At 36.9% G+C, this 22,197-nt stretch overlaps 1 protein-coding gene across 10 annotated transcripts in view; it reads right to left on the minus strand.

Moving 5' to 3' along the window:
• LOC105213533 (band 4.1-like protein 4A) overlaps positions 1 to 22,197 on the minus strand; it is a 209,642-nt gene that overhangs the window by 151,433 nt on the left and 36,012 nt on the right. For 9 of the 10 annotated variants that reach the window (XM_054226156.1, XM_011186422.3, XM_054226161.1 and 6 more), the window contains one exon: positions 19,721 to 19,751. The exons of the other annotated variant lie outside the window; for it this stretch is intronic. The gene's annotated coding sequence lies outside the window, so the exon portion shown is untranslated. The remainder of the gene's footprint in view (positions 1 to 19,720; positions 19,752 to 22,197) is intronic. 10 annotated transcript variants of the gene reach the window in all.

Here is a 22,197-nt window from a genome sequence, read left to right on the forward strand (position 1 = left end):
ATAGTTTTCTTTTAGTGAATTAGTTTTTCCTTATTCGAATTTCTATGTATTTTTCTTCTTAGAGTATAAATCGGACTCTTATGATGTCGTTATGAAAGGATAGGAAATGGAGGTTCTTATTCTCGACAGTAGTTAAACTAGATAAATTGCTTTGCTACTCACTATATTTTAGTTCTGCCATATGGTTAATGGACTCATATATCACAAATCACTTGAACTATGAACTAACTAGATATGTGCATAAAAAAATAATATTGATCGTCTCTATTTGAAAATAACCAAAATCGGTTTGAACCGGATCCGATTCGATGTTACAAAATTAAAACAGAACCCTCTGCTTGATAAAGCAAGTATACTATAATATAATAAATCGGTATATTGATGTATGGCGAATCTCTTGAAGAATGATCATAAGGTATGCAAACACGTCTGTTTGCTTTAAAATGAGTATCTCAAAAGCATTCCTTTTAAATTTATCCACACACATAATTTATTAAATTTCATTGCTAATGAACTTTGGTATACAGTTGTACTATCCTAAAAGCTTCTCAGGGTAACGCAAAGTACTTGTCTCGCATTGCATTGCTACTTAATTCGAATTGCAATCGTGCCTGTGAATTCGAGTGCGGTGAGTAGGAAGTTTGGGTCACAATTCGCTTGAACTTTGCGCATTACAATCGGCATTCTTGTGGTTTCACAGCTTACTCAATCAAAACCCTAATTTGTTATTTTACCAGCGCTTTGTTGATTTTACTTTTGCAGCTTGTTGCGGTTTATTTTGTGTAAATGAATTGTTTAATACTATTCAAATTATTTACTTGTATACTCGTGTGAGGAAAATTACGGCAAATTGGAGGGGAAATAAGCGAAGGCTATTAAAGTGTCGGTGGCAGTGGCAACGCCATGTTATGTGACTCGGTAAGGTGACTCGTTGTGGAAATGGGGACATTTTATGGTTTGAGCAATTCGAAGTAAATTGATATGTGTATACAAGTGTAGATAACTGCATTCCGATAATTGTTTATGGGGTATGCATGCCACAAAACAAACAAAGGGTTGATAAGCCTTTGTTGCATTCAATTGCGGTTTTTCGGAGGTAAACTTGAAGAAATTGTATAATTGATTTCTTTGGTTGCCTTATATTTGTATATATAAATAAAAATGTATATATGTATATTATATATACACCCTTTTTACTATTTTTACTAGAGTTGAATTTAGTTGAACGGTGATTATACTATTTGGGGACAACAGTACTTGTTCGAATAACAATTGGTTTCATCAAAGCTTAGCAGATACTCTAGGCTTATGCGACATTTTCGTAAAAAAAAACTATTTCAAGTAACTAGGATTATTCTATAGCAATCGGAGTAAAATATTATTCAGAAGATCTTAAATCCTTTGCGAGATTTGTATCTACTGCATAATACTTACAAGATTTTATAAACCGGTTTACTCCAACTTTTCTTCAGAATAAAGTTGGTATATTTGAGCTTTTAAAGAAGCATTAAACTAACATTAAATATCTCTCACAAATGCATTATAAATAATCTTATAAATGCACTTAAAATCCATCATACATGGGTTTCCTTAGCGTTTTCAATTGATTTCTCTTTTACTAATTCGGGATTTTTCCTGTGGTGAACCCAGATAATATAATATTAATGGAAACACTTGAGGTATCCAGGCCTTCAGTCAGTACCTGAACATAACTTTCCATCATCTTCGCTTCCTTTAAGTGCACAAACGATCACTTGTGGAACCTGACGTCTGAGAAAATACTCAACATGGTAAATCCTTCTTACAAATATAGAACCGTCTTCATATAGGGGATAGTTGAATGGATGAAAACTATCAGTAGTGTTTCGACGTTAGCATGAGTATATCTTCCTAGTTGATTTCATAGGGAAGTATCCCCATTTCGACTACATTCATCCCAAAGATCCATCCTCTCATTTACGAAATCTAGACGATGAATCTCAACGGCAACGAGGTCTAAGAGCTATCCGTTAAGGACTTAAACGAGTAATTCATCCAGTAGTCCAGCCCAGTCGTCTACCTTGAAATTGGAAAGAAATTAATCCTGCGTGTTTGAAGAATTGCTTCCAGGTTCATCGAGATAAGCGCAACAATAGAACCTCATGCCCCAGCTCTATCAGAGCAACCCGTCTATATCAATTATAAATTGAATTTTTAATATGGTGTTATGTAATCGGGAACTACAGCTTGATTTATAATATCACCCTCTCTGCGCAGCCGCGTGTGTTAGTTAATTATTTAATGGGCATAAATATGTGCGTCTGGCGGAAGATCCCTAGTTTCAAATCAAAATGAGCACACACACATCACAGAAAGCGGTGCGTTCTTAGACCTTGAGAGACCTCATTACGCATTTATGCGTTGCTTGTTGGCACAAACAATGCAAGTGGCACAGCAGGAGGATGTCAAAGCATAGCGAACGCACAATGCAGGCGTGTACAGCTTTAGGTGCTTTGTGTTACTACTCTGCTGTGTCATTGCCGCTGCGGCACCTGAAGGAAGTCATTCGCCAGGAAAACTATACAGCGAACGCAGCAAATGGAAACGGAAAAACGCTGCAAGCAATGACAGCTCGTAAAAATAGGTGAAGCCCTCACTGCAAGTGCAAGCGTGTGTGTGCATAAATGTGCTCATTAGCTGCAATACGAGGTACATGTAAGTGCATTTGCAACACATACACAAATAAAAAGCTGCTTATGCGGTAAAGAGTTCGCTCGTTGCAACGCATAAGCCCAGCGACGCGTATGCAAAAGTCAAGTGCAGCGCGTTGGCATTTCATTAACAATCGTAATAAAAAGATGTATGCGAGTAAAAAGAGCACAACTCAAACGCTGTGGCAGCAACATTCATCATCATTATCATCATCAACATAAAGTACAACATAAAACTACAATATAAAAGGTATAAAAAAGCGCCGTACAAATAGTGACAGTGGAAGATGCAACGCGCTGATGCTGTGTGCCACACTGTGGCTGAGGGAAGATACTTGCTGCAACATGTGAGTTTGTGTGTGCGCGTATGTTCCGCTGTATGCAAAGAGATTTTGCATTTAAATAGCTTCAGTGGAAGTGTGCACAAAGGAACAAACAGTTGTGTGCGGTAAAAATGCACTGAGTGATCGCTGAGTAGTGTACTTTAACTAGCGAGCGCGCTCCAAGTTTCACCTCCGCCAAGGTTTTATTGATGAGAGGCAATGAGTGGCTTGTTGATTTATAATAGAGGTGTATAAAAGTTTGGTCCAAGTTGTTCTTACCGAAGTACTTTTTGGTTAGTGCAAAGCGGTTAAAATAATTCTGAATCATATAAAAGAAGTCTTGGTAAATCTTCTAATTCTTAAAATTTTCTACCAATAATTTCCAAAAAATAATTGTGTTACCACTTTTTTGTACTGAACTTCTACTTAAATCGTTTGATCCAAACATTTTGTAGTGGATGGCTTATTATTCTATATACAGTACAGTACAGAAATAATTTGAAAACGAAATAGGTCTTGAAATAAAAGTCGTTGCTTTTAGAGAAATCAAAATGCCGAACCAATATGGTGGACATTTTAAAAATCGCCATATAGCATTCACGCTTTTGAATTTTGAGAAAACCGACAACGGATTCGTAATTAGCGGCCCCGGAAACCCCCGAGAAAACAGTTTCGAGCGATTCCGATACATTTTTCATAATAACATCAGCCATATTGAATCCGACATTTTGAATCAGCAACCCCGAACAATCCCGAGTAGCGAGTTTCCAGCGAATCCGATGAAGTTTTAAAAACGTTATCCGCCATACTGGTTTTCTGAGTTTATGTCTCAAGTTCCTTAGACTTTGGACCATAATCACGAACCTAAACAGAGGTAGTATTAGGTATACTTTGCGCTTTAACAAATTACTGGGGGACTTTTCAAATAAGAGTAAGAGAACTGAGTGTTTGGTTGGTACAAATTTTACCAACTATGCGCTAGCTTAGCCGCACTTAATCCTGACACCGACTTCTCACTTTCAACCACTATCTAGGGCGGCTTATCACCATCCAGTATATTTTTTCGGTGATTTTGCACTAAGCTTTCTCAACCTAAGATGAATCTGAATCTGATGAATTTTTAAGAATTAGTTCCATATTAAATTATTATATTTTTTTTCACGTGACTGTATGTGATCATACGACTATTGCAGTGCTGAGGGAATTCTTTAGATATTGCACGGAAATAAATCAAAATGCAATTTGTCGCTATGTGGCAAGTAAGGAATTTTTCATTTAGATAACCGCAGCACGCTGTGTTTGTGAATGTGTGAGTGCTGTGCACTTGAAGGCAGGAAGAAGCGTGAAGCCAACGCGCGCGGAAGTGTATGCCATACAACCATATGCTCTGTGGCAGCAGTTCACCCAGGGTGCTTGGCCATCAACGAATGACACATCACATGCTGATGATTTCGCTGCCGCCGCTGATGTGGCAGACAATTGGACGAATGTGCAAGTGAATGGCTGGGCACAAAGGAAGGGCTGGACGCTGGAATAGTGACGGCATGTTGCTGCAACACCAGGCAGTCGGACACAGTATGAGCACAGCAATTGGTGAGAAGCTGAAAAAAGGCAGCGCTTGTCATAGACACTTGTACGTACTGCGAATGACACGTGAGCGAATCGTAAATAATTTATTATCTACAGAAATAATTGCGATATTCACGACATGCTGCCAGCAATAAAAATAAAAAGCAATCACAACAACAAACATAAACAAATGCAATAAAAATATTGAAGTGGCAGAACCTTTGTGCAGCCTCGAGTCACACTAAGCTTTGGATTTATTTTTTTTTTTAAATTACATAGATGACTTGGTGTATTTACATACCTAATCAAGTGTAATCAAAGTAATTAAGCGTAATGAAAAAAATATTATTATTTTTAACAAACCACTATTAAATGCCATTAGAAATGGTGGTGATAAACTTAAAGTCACTTTAAAGCCATTAGCTCAAGTGCCTGTCACACCTTGCTGCCAATCTATCTCAAACACATTAGCTATAACGGTGCATTCTCTAATGTGTTGCATTCATCAGGCTTGCCACGTAGCTGCTGCTGCATTGTGAACTTGTTGACATGCCTTATGCATCTTACGGAAATCTATTGAAAGTGAAGTGGCCACACACTCAAACTCACAAAATATGCTCAGTATCTCAGTATCCGCAATTGGGTTAAGCAAACATATTAACTTGAGATACTGCATCTACTCAAGAAAGCGCAGCCATTGCTGGGTAAGAAGAATTTCTTTTGGAAAATTGTGTATTTTGAGAAGAGAAAATATAGCGAAAATTGCCCAAGGAAAAGTTGACGCAAAATAAGCAAGAAAATTGTGTGCAGAAGAAATAATAAAAATTTAAAATTTTCTTGTTGCCGATATACAGTATACGAAGAGCTGCCATTTTAAGTGAGAAGAGAGTAAAAGTGGTTAAATTTTAAAAGAAAACTTTAAATTGCTTTAATATGAAATAATTAGCGTAATCTGAGGGAAATTGAAGAATTCGATATTCAATTCAATTATTATTGTAAAATTGAAACATTTCATGCTAAATTTGGACAAGGACCAAACTCTACTAGGCCGTCATCATTATTGTGCAGAAGCGTGGACGATGTCAACATTCGATGAAACGGCACTACGGTTTTCGAGAAAAAGGTTTGATGAAACGATTAGCTGTATAAGTTATTCGCCGACAAACTGCCAAAAGAAGGAATGAATGGCTCACTGTTGTGGACTCGGCTATAATCGCGTAAGCGGTGTCTACACCAGTCTCTAAGAAGAATACATTCGACTTTGAAAAAATCACATCAAACCTAAGCAACTACGGCTTCGTGTGGTCTCCTTAAAAGCCGAATGAGGATTTCAAATTCTTCTCAAATAACCGCATAAAGAAATCGGAGGAGTCAAATCCGGAGACTTGGGAACTTTTGTTGCATAAACTGAATATGTTGATTCGAAGCGGACCGCAATCTTTTTAAAATTGCTGTGACACTCAAGGTATTTTCAATCCATTGGCGTCAGACATAATGAGAGCCACTTAAGTCCACTACTCAAATACAGTATATAGGAAAGTATATGGAGATCTTGAGTATTTTTATGTAAGGAGTTCGAATATACTTCCCTTCGAAATTTAAAAAATCACATTCGGGAAGCTAGAAACTTCAAATTTAAACTCATTCTAGCACCAGCCTTCCGTTTCTTAGTTGCCACACATTGTCAAACTTAAAGAAATAACAACAAAATCAACTGAAACACGCACAAAACAACAACAACGCATGAGCTTAAAACCACTACTAAGTGCAAACAGTTGGAAGAAAACCAACTAAAATCAGCAGGAAAGCTCTTAAGCATGCGAGCGGATTTGAAGTAATAGCAAAACAACAACAATGACAACAGCAGCCACAACGGCTCATAAAATCGCAAAGTGACGTGAATCTAGCAGGCATAAAGTGACGCTGCAGAAATATAGTGGCAACAAGAGTCAAACACAGCAGCGAACAACACAAACTGAAGGCTACGCATAGCTACCAATCTGCTGGCCACAGTGCAACCACCGGCAGCCATAATAGCAATAGCAACGACAACAAGCAACCGCTCGGATATTGCTACTTTATTAGATGCGTTGAGTAAAAGCAGCGACTGAATAAGATTAATGAGGCTGCTTAAAAGGCTGCGGATAGTTTATCATTCTCTCGCTTAAGCAGCAACAACAACAACAGCAGCGCATAACAACAATAAGTACAATAGCGAGTAATAACGATGAGCAACAAGCAATATCTATGAGGTGGCAGCTGCCGCTAGTATGCCACATTGCCGCATCGTTTTGTGGCATGCCGTCTGGTGGTGGCACTGACAGTGATGTGGTGGGGTCCCCTGCTGTCAGGTTGGCAAGGACCCACTAAGTCACCAAGGTGTGTTCTGCTGTATGGCGTTGTGTTGTTGTGGTGGCCGCCGGCAGTGTCTCTGCTGTTGGTGGCGCAACTTATTAAGACAAAATGCGCCATAAAGCTCTGTAGAGACGCTGATGAGTTCTGAGAAAGCTAATAATGGCAGCGGTAATAACGAGATAAAGATGAAAATATGTATACGAAAAATCTGCTCAAATACATACGAATATGTTATATGGTTGCTTAGAGACAAAGGTAGACTCTTTGTTCTTTAAAAATTCCTTGCTGAAATTGAAATTAATAAGAATGGGATGGGTATCCAGCTTTATTTCAAGAGCAGTTGGTTCACATTTTATAGACCAAAGCTATAGCTATTTAATAGCCAAATTTCCTTAAAAATCAAAATGTTTTTTGGGAACTATTTTGATCTTTTAAGACCATATATGTCTCAACTAATAAATACAGAACACATCTAATTTGAGGAGTAGCAATATAAAGTTTAAAATAGGCTCTCGATAAATCAATCTTAAGGGTCAGCTATAAAAATGTAAATATTTTTATAAATTGGATGATTTGTTCATATACATGTGATCATTTATATTTCATTGATTTTTTTTTGTTGGTTAGTACCTTGAAAAAAAAAGAGAACCTGACGAGTAGTTAGAATTATCTCAACTATATTCTAGCTCCCTTGCCAGAATACAACCCCTCGAAGTCTTGTTGAGAATATTTTCGAATTTAGCACTATACTAACCAGTACTGTCTCTATCGTCTAAAGCTTCCTACTATGTATTCGCTGACTGTGTTTTCGATATTTGAACTAGTATCTCGATTTCGGTAAACCAGGATATTCGTTTTAAAGTCGTCTGTGTTCATAAAAAATTCTTTAAATGAACAACAAAAGAAATTTTATTGGCAGAGTGAACATTTGGAATATCAAATTTGAGGTTATGGATGTTTCCAGCACATATAATGTCATTTGCCTTTACAAATCATGCGGTCTATTCTGGACTATTTAAAATCACATATACCAGTAGACCGACGTTTTTAAATATGTAAAGGGTTTCTCAATAGGGACGCTACAAAAGTAGACCGATAGGGACAGCAAATTACGTCATATTTTTCCCGCTCTTTTGACATTTCTCTCCAGCAAAATTTACCATTTCTTCATGGAAATCGAATCGAAAATATTAAAATTGACTGCCGAAATTCTGAGTCAGTGGCCTCAACTTTAAGAGCGCTACGTCCAATTTAAGATGAGGCTCATTTCTGGCTGAATGGCTTCGTCAATAAGCAAAATATGCGTTATTGGTTAAGCAGCAATCCACACGTACTCCATGAGTCACCTTTGCATCCCGAAAAAATTACCGTTTGGTGCGGTTTATGGGCCGGCGATATCATTGGTCCGTACTTCTTCCATGATGATCAAGACCGGCACGTTACTGTGAATGGGAATCGCTACAGCTCAATTATAACCAAATATTTGTGGCCCGAATTTGATGATATGGACTTGGACAATGTATGTCCAAAAGGACGGCGCCACAAGCCACACAGAGAATGTCACAATCGATCAAAACGAAGTTTGAGGAATGTGTTAACTCACGAAATTGGCATTTTTTTTAGTAAAACAACTGGATATAGTTTATATACATTTTATATAATTTTGTAAGGTATTTCTAAACTAAAACACAAAAATACCTCAAATTATCTTTAATAATTTAAGTTTACTTAGGCTACTTTGCCTTATTGCCCACAAATTATTTAAACAAAAATTAACAATAGCATACTTAACATAACTACCAAAATCAATCGCTTAAATACAGAAATACAAAATCGCCCCAGAAAATGATTAACAAAAGTAAAACGGCAAAAATTGCGCCAAAAATTTTGCGAAACTAGAAAAACACTACATTTTCCCGATTTTCAATTAAGCCACCCACTAACACAAGTCTAACAAACAGTAAATATGCCACAAGCGCAGAATACTGCCACAAAACGCGCGGACGAGAGTTGTTATTGTCGATTGCTTCCTGCTGCAGTTCATGCAACACTACTAGGTGCGGGCGAAATGAGGGCGCCGAAACGCGCTGCTACACTGACACGATATTTATCGCCAGCAAATTACAAGCATTACTTGCGGCTACAATGCTGCCGCATGCATCATTTGCCCACATGAGCGTGAATATGGAGCTCAAATACTTATATATGTTTGTATATGATTCCATGTGTTCATTTATATATGTATATCTGTCTGTCTACTAGTTCTGTTTGTGAGAGTGTGTTTGCGCGCACTCACCTGCCATCATGCCCAATTGCCGCTGTATCCTTGAGCGATTACCGTGCGCCCCACTTGCCACATTGCCGACTAGTTGCCGCAGCCACACTGTACTCATACAAATATATGCTTAATTATTGCACACAACTGTACATATGGAAGTATTGTAAAGGGTGATTTTTTAAGAGCTTGATAACTTTTTTAAAAAAAAAAACGCATAAAATTTGCAAAATCTCATCGGTTCTTTATTTGAAACGTTAGATTGGTTCATGACATTTACTTTTTGAAGATAATTTCATTTAAATGTTGACCGCGGCTGCGTCTTAGGTGGTCCATTCGGAAAGTCCAATTTTGGGCAACTTTTTCGAGCATTTCGGCCGGAATAGCCCGAATTTCTTCGGAAATGTTGTCTTCCAAAGCTGGAATAGTTGCTGGCTTATTTCTGTAGGCTTTAGACTTGACGTAGCCCCACAAAAAATAGTCTAAAGGCGTTAAATCGCATGATCTTGGTGGCCAACTTACGGGTCCATTTCTTGAGATGAATTGTTCTCCGAAGTTTTCCCTCAAAATGGCCATAGAATCGCGAGCTGTGTGGCATGTAGCGCCATCTTGTTGAAACCACATGTCAACCAAGTTCAGTTCTTCCATTTTTGGCAACAAAAAGTTTGTTAGCATCGAACGATAGCGATCGCCATTCACCGTAACGTTGCGTCCAACAGCATCTTTGAAAAAATACGGTCCAATGATTCCACCAGCGTACAAACCACACCAAACAGTGCATTTTTCGGGATGCATGGGCAGTTCTTGAACGGCTTCTGGTTGCTCTTCACCCCAAATGCGGCAATTTTGCTTATTTACGTAGCCATTCAACCAGAAATGAGCCTCATCGCTGAACAAAATTTGTCGATAAAAACATTTCGAACCGAACACTGATTTTGGTAATAAAATTCAATGATTTGCAAGCGTTGCTCGTTAGTAAGTCTATTCATGATGAAATGTCAAAGCATACTGAGCATCTTTCTCTTTGACACCATGTCTGAAATCCCACGTGATCTGTCAAATACTAATGCATGAAAATCCTAACCTCAAAAAAATCACCCGTTACATATGGAAGTATGTACAGTTGTATGCATTTCATTTATCGCCGCTACGGCAGTGTTTTTTGGAGCGCCAACTGCCTTTTGGCCTCATTACTGCCGCTTAGTAGCTGCTTCAGCTCAGTTGCTTTTTGGTTTCCCTTTGATTTTCTGGTGAGTTGTTGCCTGCTGCCGAAATGTGGCATTAAGCTGTTAAGTAGCTCGCTCGAAAGACCGTTGTGTGTCACGTACTCATATGCACCTTGCACACTTGGACGCTTCAACGCCTCGACGCTTCGACACGACTGCCGCCGTCACACCGTCGTCAGCTTCATTGTCAGAGCTTTTTTCTCGCAGTTTTGGTACTGGTGCTCGCCTTTGATCTGAAGTATGTTTTGTTGTGGTCTTTTTCTCGTCTTCATCTCTAGTTGGCTTGCCGTCGTAGTCTCATAGAGTTATCGCACAGTGGCGGCAACACTGTGACGCTTCCACCAACAACTGCTCGACGCAGAGCCTCGGCTGAGGTGAGTCGGAGAGAGACTGGATATGTGTGGGTTAAGCGTCTGGCTGACAGTCGAGGGCCAACCTCAGTAGTTGTACTGTTAATTTATGTCTTTTTAATGATGACACGCGTTGCAAGCTGCGCTGGCAAGTAAGCAGGATTTTCGTGAAAGGACGTGACATACACAGCGCTGCATACATATGTATGTGTGTTGTCTGGCGAGTGAATGGTGGTCGAGACTAACTAAATTGTGGTTGGCTATTTCGTTGCTAGAACAGAAAATGAAGATTTGTGATATCGTTGTTGCTGCTGTTGTTGTTGTTATTTCGTGAAAGATAAGAAGATTTTACGAATAATTGCAGTCAGAAGAGTTCAGTGGCGTACGTGAAAGGACTAGCGAAACATGTAGTTACTGGCGAAAGGGCAAAAAAAATCTCAGAAAAAGGGAACGTAAAAGTGAATGCCGCCCTTTAGAGAGAGTGGCGGAGACACTTCAAAGAAGTGTGCTATTTAGTGCTGTCTGTTCGTGGCACAGGTACAGAATTTATTTCCTCCAACACAGACGGTCTTAATGAATATTTTAAAGGCATTGACTACTAAGACTAATGTGTTGGGAGATTTCGTACAAAGTGTACATTGAATTATATAATTTAACTTTGAAACGACTTATATCACAGAACTTTTGTGAGAAAGTAACAGATTTTAACTAAGTTCTAAAGTAAACAAATATTAAGCTTGTTTTTGTACATGCTTCAGGGGCTCCAATACTGAAACCCCTTCTTTTTATTCAGACGAAATTTTTTAATGTTGTAAGTCTTGGACAATTTGGAAATACACAAATATATATATTTTTAGGAGCTTCCATTTCAACTAGTAAATTGAAAACCATCTTAAGAGAAAGACATGCATTTTGTTGTCAAGCAAAGAGCGTCTCTGTTAGCAAAACCTACCTAGTCGATATATAATATTTAATTTCGGTCTGATCTTATAAAGAGATCTAAGATATCTTGTAAAGAGTTGCTGCTCCCATTAAAATTTGTGGCAAACTTCGTAAACCCAGGACCAACTGCTTTTGTGATAAATTCGAGTACATAACCATGTTCTAATTATTGCGATTAGACAAGAAGTGTGTTATCATTTTATTGTCCCTGAAATAGTTTCAAGAATATTTTAAAAATCAATTATATATTTTCTCCTCATTCAATTTGTTCTGAACCAAGAGTTTTATTTGTATGTAAGGTTTTTGACACTCGATAATATTGTTCTATGAGGTTTCCATTTAAGGAAATGGATGTCCATTGAAAAGTTTTATCTCTTCCGAATTCGTTAGAATACTTTTGTTCTACACTCTCCTTTATAAGAAAGTAGATACATTCTCCACTTGAATTTAGTGACAAAATCATGTTCTCCAGTTTTAATTAGGGTCCAACTAGCTCAGAGAACGACCCATATGCATGATGTTTTAAGGTCACTCTTGTAGGTTATGAAGTAACAGATTGTCTAAAGACTCGGTTGATCGGTTTAATCGGCTACTACAATACAGTCAACATTCTTCAATGCTGGGAACTTGGATATTAAAGTTCCTAAAGTAAATATGCATCTGTTTATATAAGGATTTATCTGTATCTCACGGCGGAGCATAAAACTATTCCATAATGACATTGAAGTTTTTGATGAACTCTTATTTGAATATACATACATATAAGAATATCTATTTCATATGATTTTCTAACTGTTGTGGTAATTAGAGAGTAAAGAAAATGTAATCTCTCAAAAGCGTCGAAAATTTACAAAAATCGATTCTATCTGATTCGGCAAATCAACCCAGTAATGTGATAAGGTCTTGTAGAGTGTAACAGATCTACTCGTCAAATCATGGTGAGTGGCGGATCGAACACAGAACTGGTATAAATTAAAATAACTGGCATAAATTAATAAAAATAGAATAGGAAAACAGATAGAGGTAGACCACAGCTACACGTTGCAGCTTAGAAAAAATATTGGTTTATTTAACTTCATACTTGTATATGTAAAATATACATTTTTTTCCAAACATTTTGGATAATTGTAAACAATTTGAAGAATGTGGTTGCACCGGTTTAGAGGCGAATATAATTTGATTTAATTTGATTATATTTTTAAATTAAATTTTTTGTTAACATTAATTACACCAAGGTCATACATAACTATACCGTTATCTGCAATTATCGCGGTTATTGTAAGTTTAATTAAAGCTTGAAAGTGTAGACTGCGAAACCACGATTTTATATTTATTCTTGATTATCACTACAACCAATCAGCAACAAGTATTTTGAGTACCGTTAATCGAAAAGCTCACTGCTTTTGATTGACGGCATAATTCGACATGTTTGTTTAACATCTACAATTTAATTTTTTTCAACGATTTTGAGGCACAATTACATTTCAGCAAAGCCGCAAGACCAATAACTGCACCCTAAATTATGCGATTCGAATGGATAAATGTATGTCTGTATATATGTAGTTGTATCAAAATTGACCATAAAAACCGCACTTCAATTCATAATTCAATTAATTAGCCACAACCAAGCTCACACTTCTCGCATATACTAAATTTTTAGCGCACACCAACACATACAAATATACAAATTTATATATGTGTGTATGTAGGGGTATGAAGGCACTTGGCAATCAATTCGATACCACCAGCGGCATACGAAATGAGCGTAATTAATTTTCAGCAGCGCATATTCATACTAGAGACACATTAAAATACGAGCATTTGTGAGGGCGTGTACATAATTAAATTCTCGGAATTCTGGCAGCGCTTTGTGGTCAGCAACGGTCAAGGTGTGTTTGCATAAGTAAATATTAGTTTATGATGATTCTATAGACATTATGCTATGCTAGAAGCTTTGGTTTAACGGTGTGACTGTGTGCGGTCGTGGACTTTGCCAGTGATCTATGCTTGTATGTATGTATGTATATCTCTATAGTTATGCAAAATCTGCTCGCTTTGATATTCCATGCGCTCTTTCACGTCACTTTCGCGTTTTATTCAAAAATTGTTGTCTTAATTTTTTTCTAGTTTAGGGTATCCGTTAATCTACATGCATACATATTCATCTTTCAGCTGTCCAAGTGTCATGGACGCTCGTGGCACGTAACGCGTTGCAGGAGCCAGTTTAAATCACTGAAACGACTAGAGATAAGACTGTAAAATACATATACATATATGTATGTATGTTGAATTACATTTTATTTTCCAGATTGGCAGTTGAAATGAGCGACATGACAAGTCGAAATGCGCTTGTATGCTTCGCATATATATCTAGATACTGTAGTTCAGCGCAATATTTGTATCTTACTAGATTCCGCATCCATTCATGCTAACGTTTATGCCACATATCTGGCTTTATACATCTCCAAGTGTTCATAAGTTAATATACATATATTGACAGCAGTTTGCTTGTAAGCGTTTTTTGCTACGTGCTCGCAATTAAAATGCTGACCACACGTCCACTTCGACGCTTGTCAATTACTCACATCATTCAGCCTTTTTTTACTTCTTTTATTATAATTTTTGGTTTTTTTTTTGTGAACTTGCGGATTTATAATTGATGTAAATGTCATTTACATTTGAACTTCAAGTTAGCCACATACAGGGTGGCTGATGAAAGCCGCTACCAAAAAAAATTAAATAATTTTAACGAATCCGGCTATGTTGAACATCAATTTAATATAACCCTATTAGTTGTCCATATTTTTTAACAAATTTCATTGATTTTTGTACATTATTCTAACAATATTTTTAATGACATAACTTCAACACCTTTCCGGTTTTAAACAGAATCTGAAGAGGGCGCCCTCCTTCACAAAATGAGCATATACATATATATATGTATTTAGATGGGATGTAGTCATAGTTGACTTGAACTAACTCATCGTGCGTTTAAACATTAAGCTACTTCTAAGATTAAAGTAGAGTCTTGAATATACCGGAATATCAGGAAACCGCAAAGCTAATGAGTATGCGCATAATAACACTATTGTGTCGATATCATAATACTGGGTCGACCCCCGATTTAACGCCGGATGGCGGGGTTCCGCATGATGCTTAGTCCTAGTTGTAGGAGTTCTTCCATCATCTATTCGACAAACACCCATTAGTTGAGTGGAAAAATCTGACTGGATGCCAGTTGTCGCAGTTAAGGCTGAAATAACTTGGATCTCTTACCTACATTCATCCATATGAACTAGATGATATCGAAGTAAGTTGTTTTTAGTTTCCCCCCTGTTTCGGGTATCAACTATAGAATCTAACCTGACTGAATCTTTCCAGCAAACTTTAGGAAGAGTATATTTAGGTTTTGAATTACACTTAATCATTTAATTAAATTTCACAAATGTATAGAAATTATTTTGTTTCGGTGGTCTTCTTCTTCTTCTTGACTGGCGTAATCACTGCTTACGCGGTTATAGCCGAGTCCACAACAGCGCGCCACGCATTTCTCCATTTGACAGTTTGGCGCCAATTGGTAATACCAAGTGAAGACAGGTCCTTCTCCACCTGGCACTTCCATTGGAGCGGAAGCCTCCCTCTTCCTCGGCTTCCACCAGCGGGTACAGCATCAAACACTTTCAGAGCTGGAGCACTTTCGTCCCTTCGAACAACATGACCTATCCAGCGTAGCCGTTGCTTTTTTATTCGATGGACTATGTCTACGTTGTCGAAAAACACATACAGCTCATCATTCCATCTTCTGGGGTATTCGCTGTTGCCAACGTTTAAGGGACCATAAATCTTCCGCAAAAGCTTTCTCTCGAAAACTCCTAGTGCCGTTTCATCGGATGTTGACTTTTAGAGTTTAGTTCTTGTCGAGAGAGGACTTTACTTTTCAATTGCCTACTTAGTCAATAGTAGCACCTGTTGGCAAGAGTGATTCTGCGTTGGATTTCCAGGCTGACATTGTTATTGCTGTTAATGCTGGTTCCTAGGTAGACGAAATTATCTACAACTTCAAAGTTATGACTATCAACAGTGACGTGGGAGCCAAGACGCGAATGCGCTGACTATTTGTTTGATGACAGGAGATATTTCGTCTTTTCCTCGTTCTCCGCCAGACCCATACGCTTCGCTTCCTTATCCAGTCTGGAAATATCGATGATATCAATATCATCGGCGTACGCCAGCAGCTGTACACTCTTATAGAAGATTGTACCTTCTCTATTTAGCTCTGCAGCTCTTGTAATTTTTTCGAGCATCAGGTTAAAGAAGTCACACGATAGTGAGTCACCTTATCTGAAACCTCGTTTGGTATCGAACGGTTCGGAGAGGTCCTTCCCGATCCTGAAGGAATACCAAATTCAGACATAGCGGCATAGAGGCAACTCCTTTTCGTGCTGTCAAAAGTGGCTTTAAAATCGACAAAGAGATGCTGTGTGTCGATCCTCTTTTCACAGATCTTTTCCAAGATTTTCCAGGTCTAAAGCCGCATTGAAAGGTCCAATCAGTTTGTTAACGGTAGGTTTTAGACTTTCACACGCGCTCAATAGAACCATAAAACTTTTTCCTTTGCAGAGGGTTCATTTATAAAATATTTTTTGTTCCAAAAAATACTGTAAGAATATGAGATCCAACATTTGAGTGCTCTAAACCTTACCAGTCATAAAAAGTTGTGCAGATTATAAACCCATCATATAAATTAATTGGCTTGGAATGTTTTATGAATGTTTTATTATGAAAAACGAAGCTGCCTCGGTTACACGATCTCTACATTTGGCATATGTAACACGTTTAAGGAAAAAGGCCTTATCCGTTCAGAAAATCAGTTAGAAGTTTTTTTCCTTAAGAATATACGCGCAACTTAGTAACCACAATTAATTAATTGATGACAAAGTATACTACAATCGGTAAAATTTTCAATGAAACGAGTAACAAAAAGCTGGCAACATCACTTGAATTTCAAAACAGCGGAAAAATTCTTACGAATTCTGAATATTATTTAATTTAATTTTCGTGCTGCGCCTACTTTAATCAGCAGGCGCAGACAAAGTAATTTGCATGAAAACCTAAACAAAAACTACCGAATAAAAAAGCCACAGAAAATTACACGCCAACACACCTCAAACGATTAGCACACACACAGCTACATATAAAAAAGTATTCCTTTATAATGTGTCAATGCATTGAATTTTGATGGAATTCCTTTTCATAGCGTGATACACCTGAACAGAGAGACACTTATATGGTGGCTCTGTTGGTGCAGGTGGTTGGCGGTTGTTGGCGGCGCGTCGTGTGGCAGACGCTTACTGACTATTTAATTAAGGGATTCTTTATTCACCAGCGGCAGTTCTATATGAATATATTTGTTTTTGTATTTGTATTTCGTGTAAAGTTCTTTAACTTGTGTCTCTTTGGCTCATATTATTTGTTTAATGCTTTTGGAGAATGCGATTTGCATACTTATTCAGTGTACAATTATACGAAGCACGCGCTTTATGGTAATTTCGCCAAAACGTGGGGGAGGACTTTCAAAGTCATTGCTCATATCGGACTGATTGGGTTGATTATTTACATGCATATATAAATATTTTTGTGTATTTATTTTGGATTAACTTCTCATAATTTGGTATATTTGAATATTTTTTTTCTTTTTTCCTAAACTTAATTTGTTTGTGTTGTGTTAATTCTAATTAATACGCAAATTACCCGTGGACATGCGACGAGCTTTAATTGGATTTTTGAAAACTTTCGTTAATTTTGAATGAGTATAAAATGAGTGCACTAAGAGATATTTTCGAACAAGTCGAATTTCTAGAATCATACCCATTTATATAGTGCTGGTTGTGGAACTTTTCGATGACCATACCCTTGTAGCTTTTGTACAATATTTACATAATATTGTTTTCACTTTATAAATATCAAATATCGAACCATCTCTGAAAGCATTCTGTTTCAAGTAGAGATCATAGATCTCAAAGACCTGGATGCGTATTTCTTATAGTTTTCATTGCTGAATCGCAAAAAAAATTTGACTAATAAAACGCATTTTATCTCACTTTTGGATTCAAGTCAATATCTTAATTAGTTCAAGAAATAAGTAACTTCAAGGTCAAAACTTTTCTCTATACAAGTTTTTTTTTGTGATCCTATACTACTAAAAACCTATTGATTCCTTAAAATTTAAGATCATTTCATTTTTAGTGCTGCTCGAATATGTGCCTAAAGTTATGTTAGAATCTGAAACATAAGAGTGATTTCTTCGACAGGAGTGTTTACATTTTAGAGGTGAAGTTCACTACAATAATTATGATTCGTAAAACATTTAACTCAACACTTCAAGATATGGTAATAAGAAGTAAAGAGAACCAGAACCACTTATACAAGTATGTCTAACAGTATTACCGTAGAGTAAATTTGTGTGTTGTTGGTGAGAATAAATGAGCTCTTGAAGACCTTACTTATCAGCAAATCTGTCAGCAAATCCTTCAGCGACTCCTCACATAAACGAGAACTTTCAAATTCTGCAGTTCGCTTGAGGTACGACTAACTATATGTATATACTAGCTGACTAACCGTTTAACTGATTGCATATACAAATTAATGAAAAGATCCATACATATATGCGAGTATATATATTTCGATGCACTGTCTGTGTGGCTCATATTCTCTGCGCTTATTTTTTTACGATTTTTTTGTTTTTTTTTTTCATTTTGTTTATTTATTGTTGTTGTTGGCAACTTCACACCTCAATCGTGTCGATTGCGTCAAGGTAATGGATCTTTCAACGCATAAACTTCCAGCACGCTGTGTATGTGTGTATAAATGCAGCGATAATTAACGATGCTGCCTGCGGTTTAGCCGCCTTCCGCACTGCTTCTCGTGTGCACAAATAGAGAGAGATAATAAAGTTTTCAGCATGAAATTTAATAAACCGAAGCAGACACCGTAAGAGCTCAAGATTTAGTGGCGTTGATGCGCCCGTGGGTGTTATGCGCCTGTTAATAGAAGTTTTCGTGGCTTTTTATTGTGGCACAACACGGATTCTCTTAATTAAGTTGCACTGTGATATTGAAGACTTGGAATTTCATTAGTTTTATAGCAGCACTATGATTCTGGGAATAATTTTTGAAATTACTCGAGGTTGATTGGGGTGAAAATCTGGGAATATTGAAATAATCATATTTTGATATATAAGACTTTGGATCGCTACTGATCTCAGTAACTGGGAAGTAATGAGCTGACTTATTTTCTATACTATACATATATTTAGAATCCCTAATTTTTCGGAAATAACCAGTTTTTCTTCGTAACCAATATCAAATTCATAATTGATCATGAGTCTCCACTTCATAGATCTGGAAATATCTTGTTCACAAAATTTAAGATAATCTTGAATAAATAGTTTACACTCATGGTTACTTCGGAGTCTACACATATATTGATTATGCATATCTACATCTACATATTCTCCATTTGCTTGTTGCCTGCAGCCACACCTTCACTACTTGTTCACGCTGTTTCACGCTTCTCATACACGCCTTGTTTGCCTGCCCATGAAATGAGCTGAGCGGAGGTTACCACTTATGCTGGTTTTATATATAATTTTATTTCGGTGCGAATGGATGTACATATGTTAAATTGTAGGCGTTTGTATTTATATAATTAATATCAACACCCGCCGTTTTGCTTGTCTTAAATTAGTAGTTTTGAAAAGTCAATATTCGACAGGCAACTGCTGTGTGATCAATTCCATAATGCTTCAGATATTTATATTAAATGTACATCTATTTATACATACATACATATGTATGTTTATATTACGAAGTCATATAGTATTTCCAAACCTAAGAATTTTACTTATTAAATTTTTGATTCATTATTCATTTATTTTTCCATGAAATTTATTTAAGTAAACTTGAATTTATTTGAGATTTTTTTGACTTACCATTTACACAGTGATGCTCGAAACCCAGTAACTGTGAAGCATAATAAAAAAAAGACATAAGTTAATTAAAATATTCATTAAACCATATATTTTGTAAATAATGTCATAAAATATGAATATGACTTGATTGCAGTGAGAAGGAAAATCTATATATATTATTTCTGTGTGCATGGAAATATACTTGTTTATTATAAAAATTCTTAATTAAGTAAATTAAGGAAGCCTTGATATAATAAACTGAGTCTATGGAGGTCATTGTTACAAAAATCATTCTGAAAATCCAAAAAAGTTACCACCCACATAAATATTTCAGAAATACAAAATATCCACTTATGCGCTGTGGAAACTTATGATTGATAGTAGTCACGTTAAAATGATCACTGCAAAAGGTTAAATAGCAACATTAATCCGTTAAAGCTTTCCAAAAATATATAACATATTCATAATAATATTGCCAGTCCCTTAAAGTGTTCAACGAAAGCTTCCATCCGACTGTCAAATTTTCATAAACAATATCTGTCAAATGAGATACAAAAAGTACTTGATCGATGATGAAACAATTGAAATAAATATAAACAATTTTAAAATTTTGATTCTATCTATGCCCTTGATTGAGGCAAATCCGAGTAGAAACTAGATATCAAGCAAACAATTAAAAGAAGAAAGGAAATTCTGCTGATGTCAAGGAATGGAAATCCTAATCGTGCCTAATCTCCCAATAAACTATTTTCCAAATATGCGAGATACTCATTTTATAGACCAAAAAACACCACTCGACCGATTTCAACAGAATTTGGTATGTATGTGATATTTCATCGGTAACCTTTTTTTAGAGCAAAAAAGGGCGATGTTAATTATGAACTCATTTCCTTAATGTGATTATTTTGTTTATTTTTGTTCCATATTTCTGCTCGCAATTTCTGCCATTATAGTCTTAGTTCTTATTCGAGTCGTAACAGTAGAGTTAGCTATTCAGTATTTCTTCTAAACGTCTTCATAAAACGATTCATAAAACCAAATCCTCATTCAACAAAACCCAATGGAACCCAACAAATATTGTACTCTCCTCTAAGCATGAATACCTAACCTAACTTTTACATTCAACCTTGGGTACACGCCCGTCAGTTAACTGATCGATTTGGCTACGCATTGCATTCTTTCATACTTCGCGAATTCCCCAAAGTCACTATGCCGTAAGCCACCTAGGCGAACACTCCTTTCATTCCACTGACATTATCGCCCGGCCACACCAAAACCAACAACATCTCACCACCCCACCGGCCAACTCATCAACGCCCTTACGCATTTTGTAATCCCCGGGCTAAAACGCACTGACTACAACTTTAATCGCTTTAAATCCGCACAAACGCTATGTGCGCTATGTGACGGCGTTGCATTTTAATTTGTGCGCATGCGCAGCCATGCTGTAATACGCTTGATTAAATGCGTGCCACATGATGCATGTGGCATGTCACATACACGCGTACGAGTATTGTCATGCTGCTCAACTGTCACTGCTGTCTGTTGTTTGCTGTCAGCTTAGTTCACAATCAATTTAAATGCAATGCCGACAACTGACACTGCCAGCGCAGCAATAGCTATCACGCTACAACAACAGCAGCAACAGCATATGTGCAATAATAAATGCATTAGTGGCGGCGGCGCAGTTAATGTAACAATTATTTTTACTTGTTGCACTTTAGTTAGCGAATTGCACAAAAAACTCTATGGATTTATGGACTTCGAAGTTCATTATTTCTGCTTACGGTTTCGTTGTTTTGTTGCTGTGGCTGTGACGTTGTTGCCTTTCCATGTGATGAACTCGACTCGACGAAGTCAATGCAATTATAGCGACAATATTGCAATACACCACTTGCAACATGGTGGCTAACAACTCGCAATCGGCCAGCAACAACATTGACATTGTCATTCAACTTGGGCGCTCCAGCTGTGACACAATATGATTGGTGCAGACATACCATGAACAATCGAATATATGTATATGTACATATAACTGCATAGATATATACCGACTTCCCTGCAGTGAATTCAACTAGTAACCCAACAGTTTAAAGGTATTTAATTTTGGGCTGATTCCCAATGAAAGATTTTGTAGCCAGAGAATTTGAAAAAAAAACTTTACCGTTAAGCACAGTCTCCATTACATTATTTATTTAAATCAGATGCCTCTTTTTAGAGCTCAATCAATCTGGAGAATGAGTTCGGTTATGAAGATTTTGTTCTATCGAATACTACATTTCTTATTTGAAATGAGTCCAATCTTTCAAAGTTTTTTATTTTTTATAATACTTTATGTTAATTATTTCTGGTGATCTATGATCCAAAATATATCCTTTTATAATTCTCTTCCAAATTAGAGTGAACATAACTCAGTGTGAAATGATAACACAACTATCTCCCTATATAATATATTCGATCGGTGCATTCGACTCTTGAGATGACTTAATGTAAGTTGA

This window comes from Zeugodacus cucurbitae, chromosome 2, assembly GCF_028554725.1.
Source record: "Zeugodacus cucurbitae isolate PBARC_wt_2022May chromosome 2, idZeuCucr1.2, whole genome shotgun sequence".
Lineage (NCBI taxonomy): Eukaryota > Metazoa > Arthropoda > Insecta > Diptera > Tephritidae > Zeugodacus > Zeugodacus cucurbitae.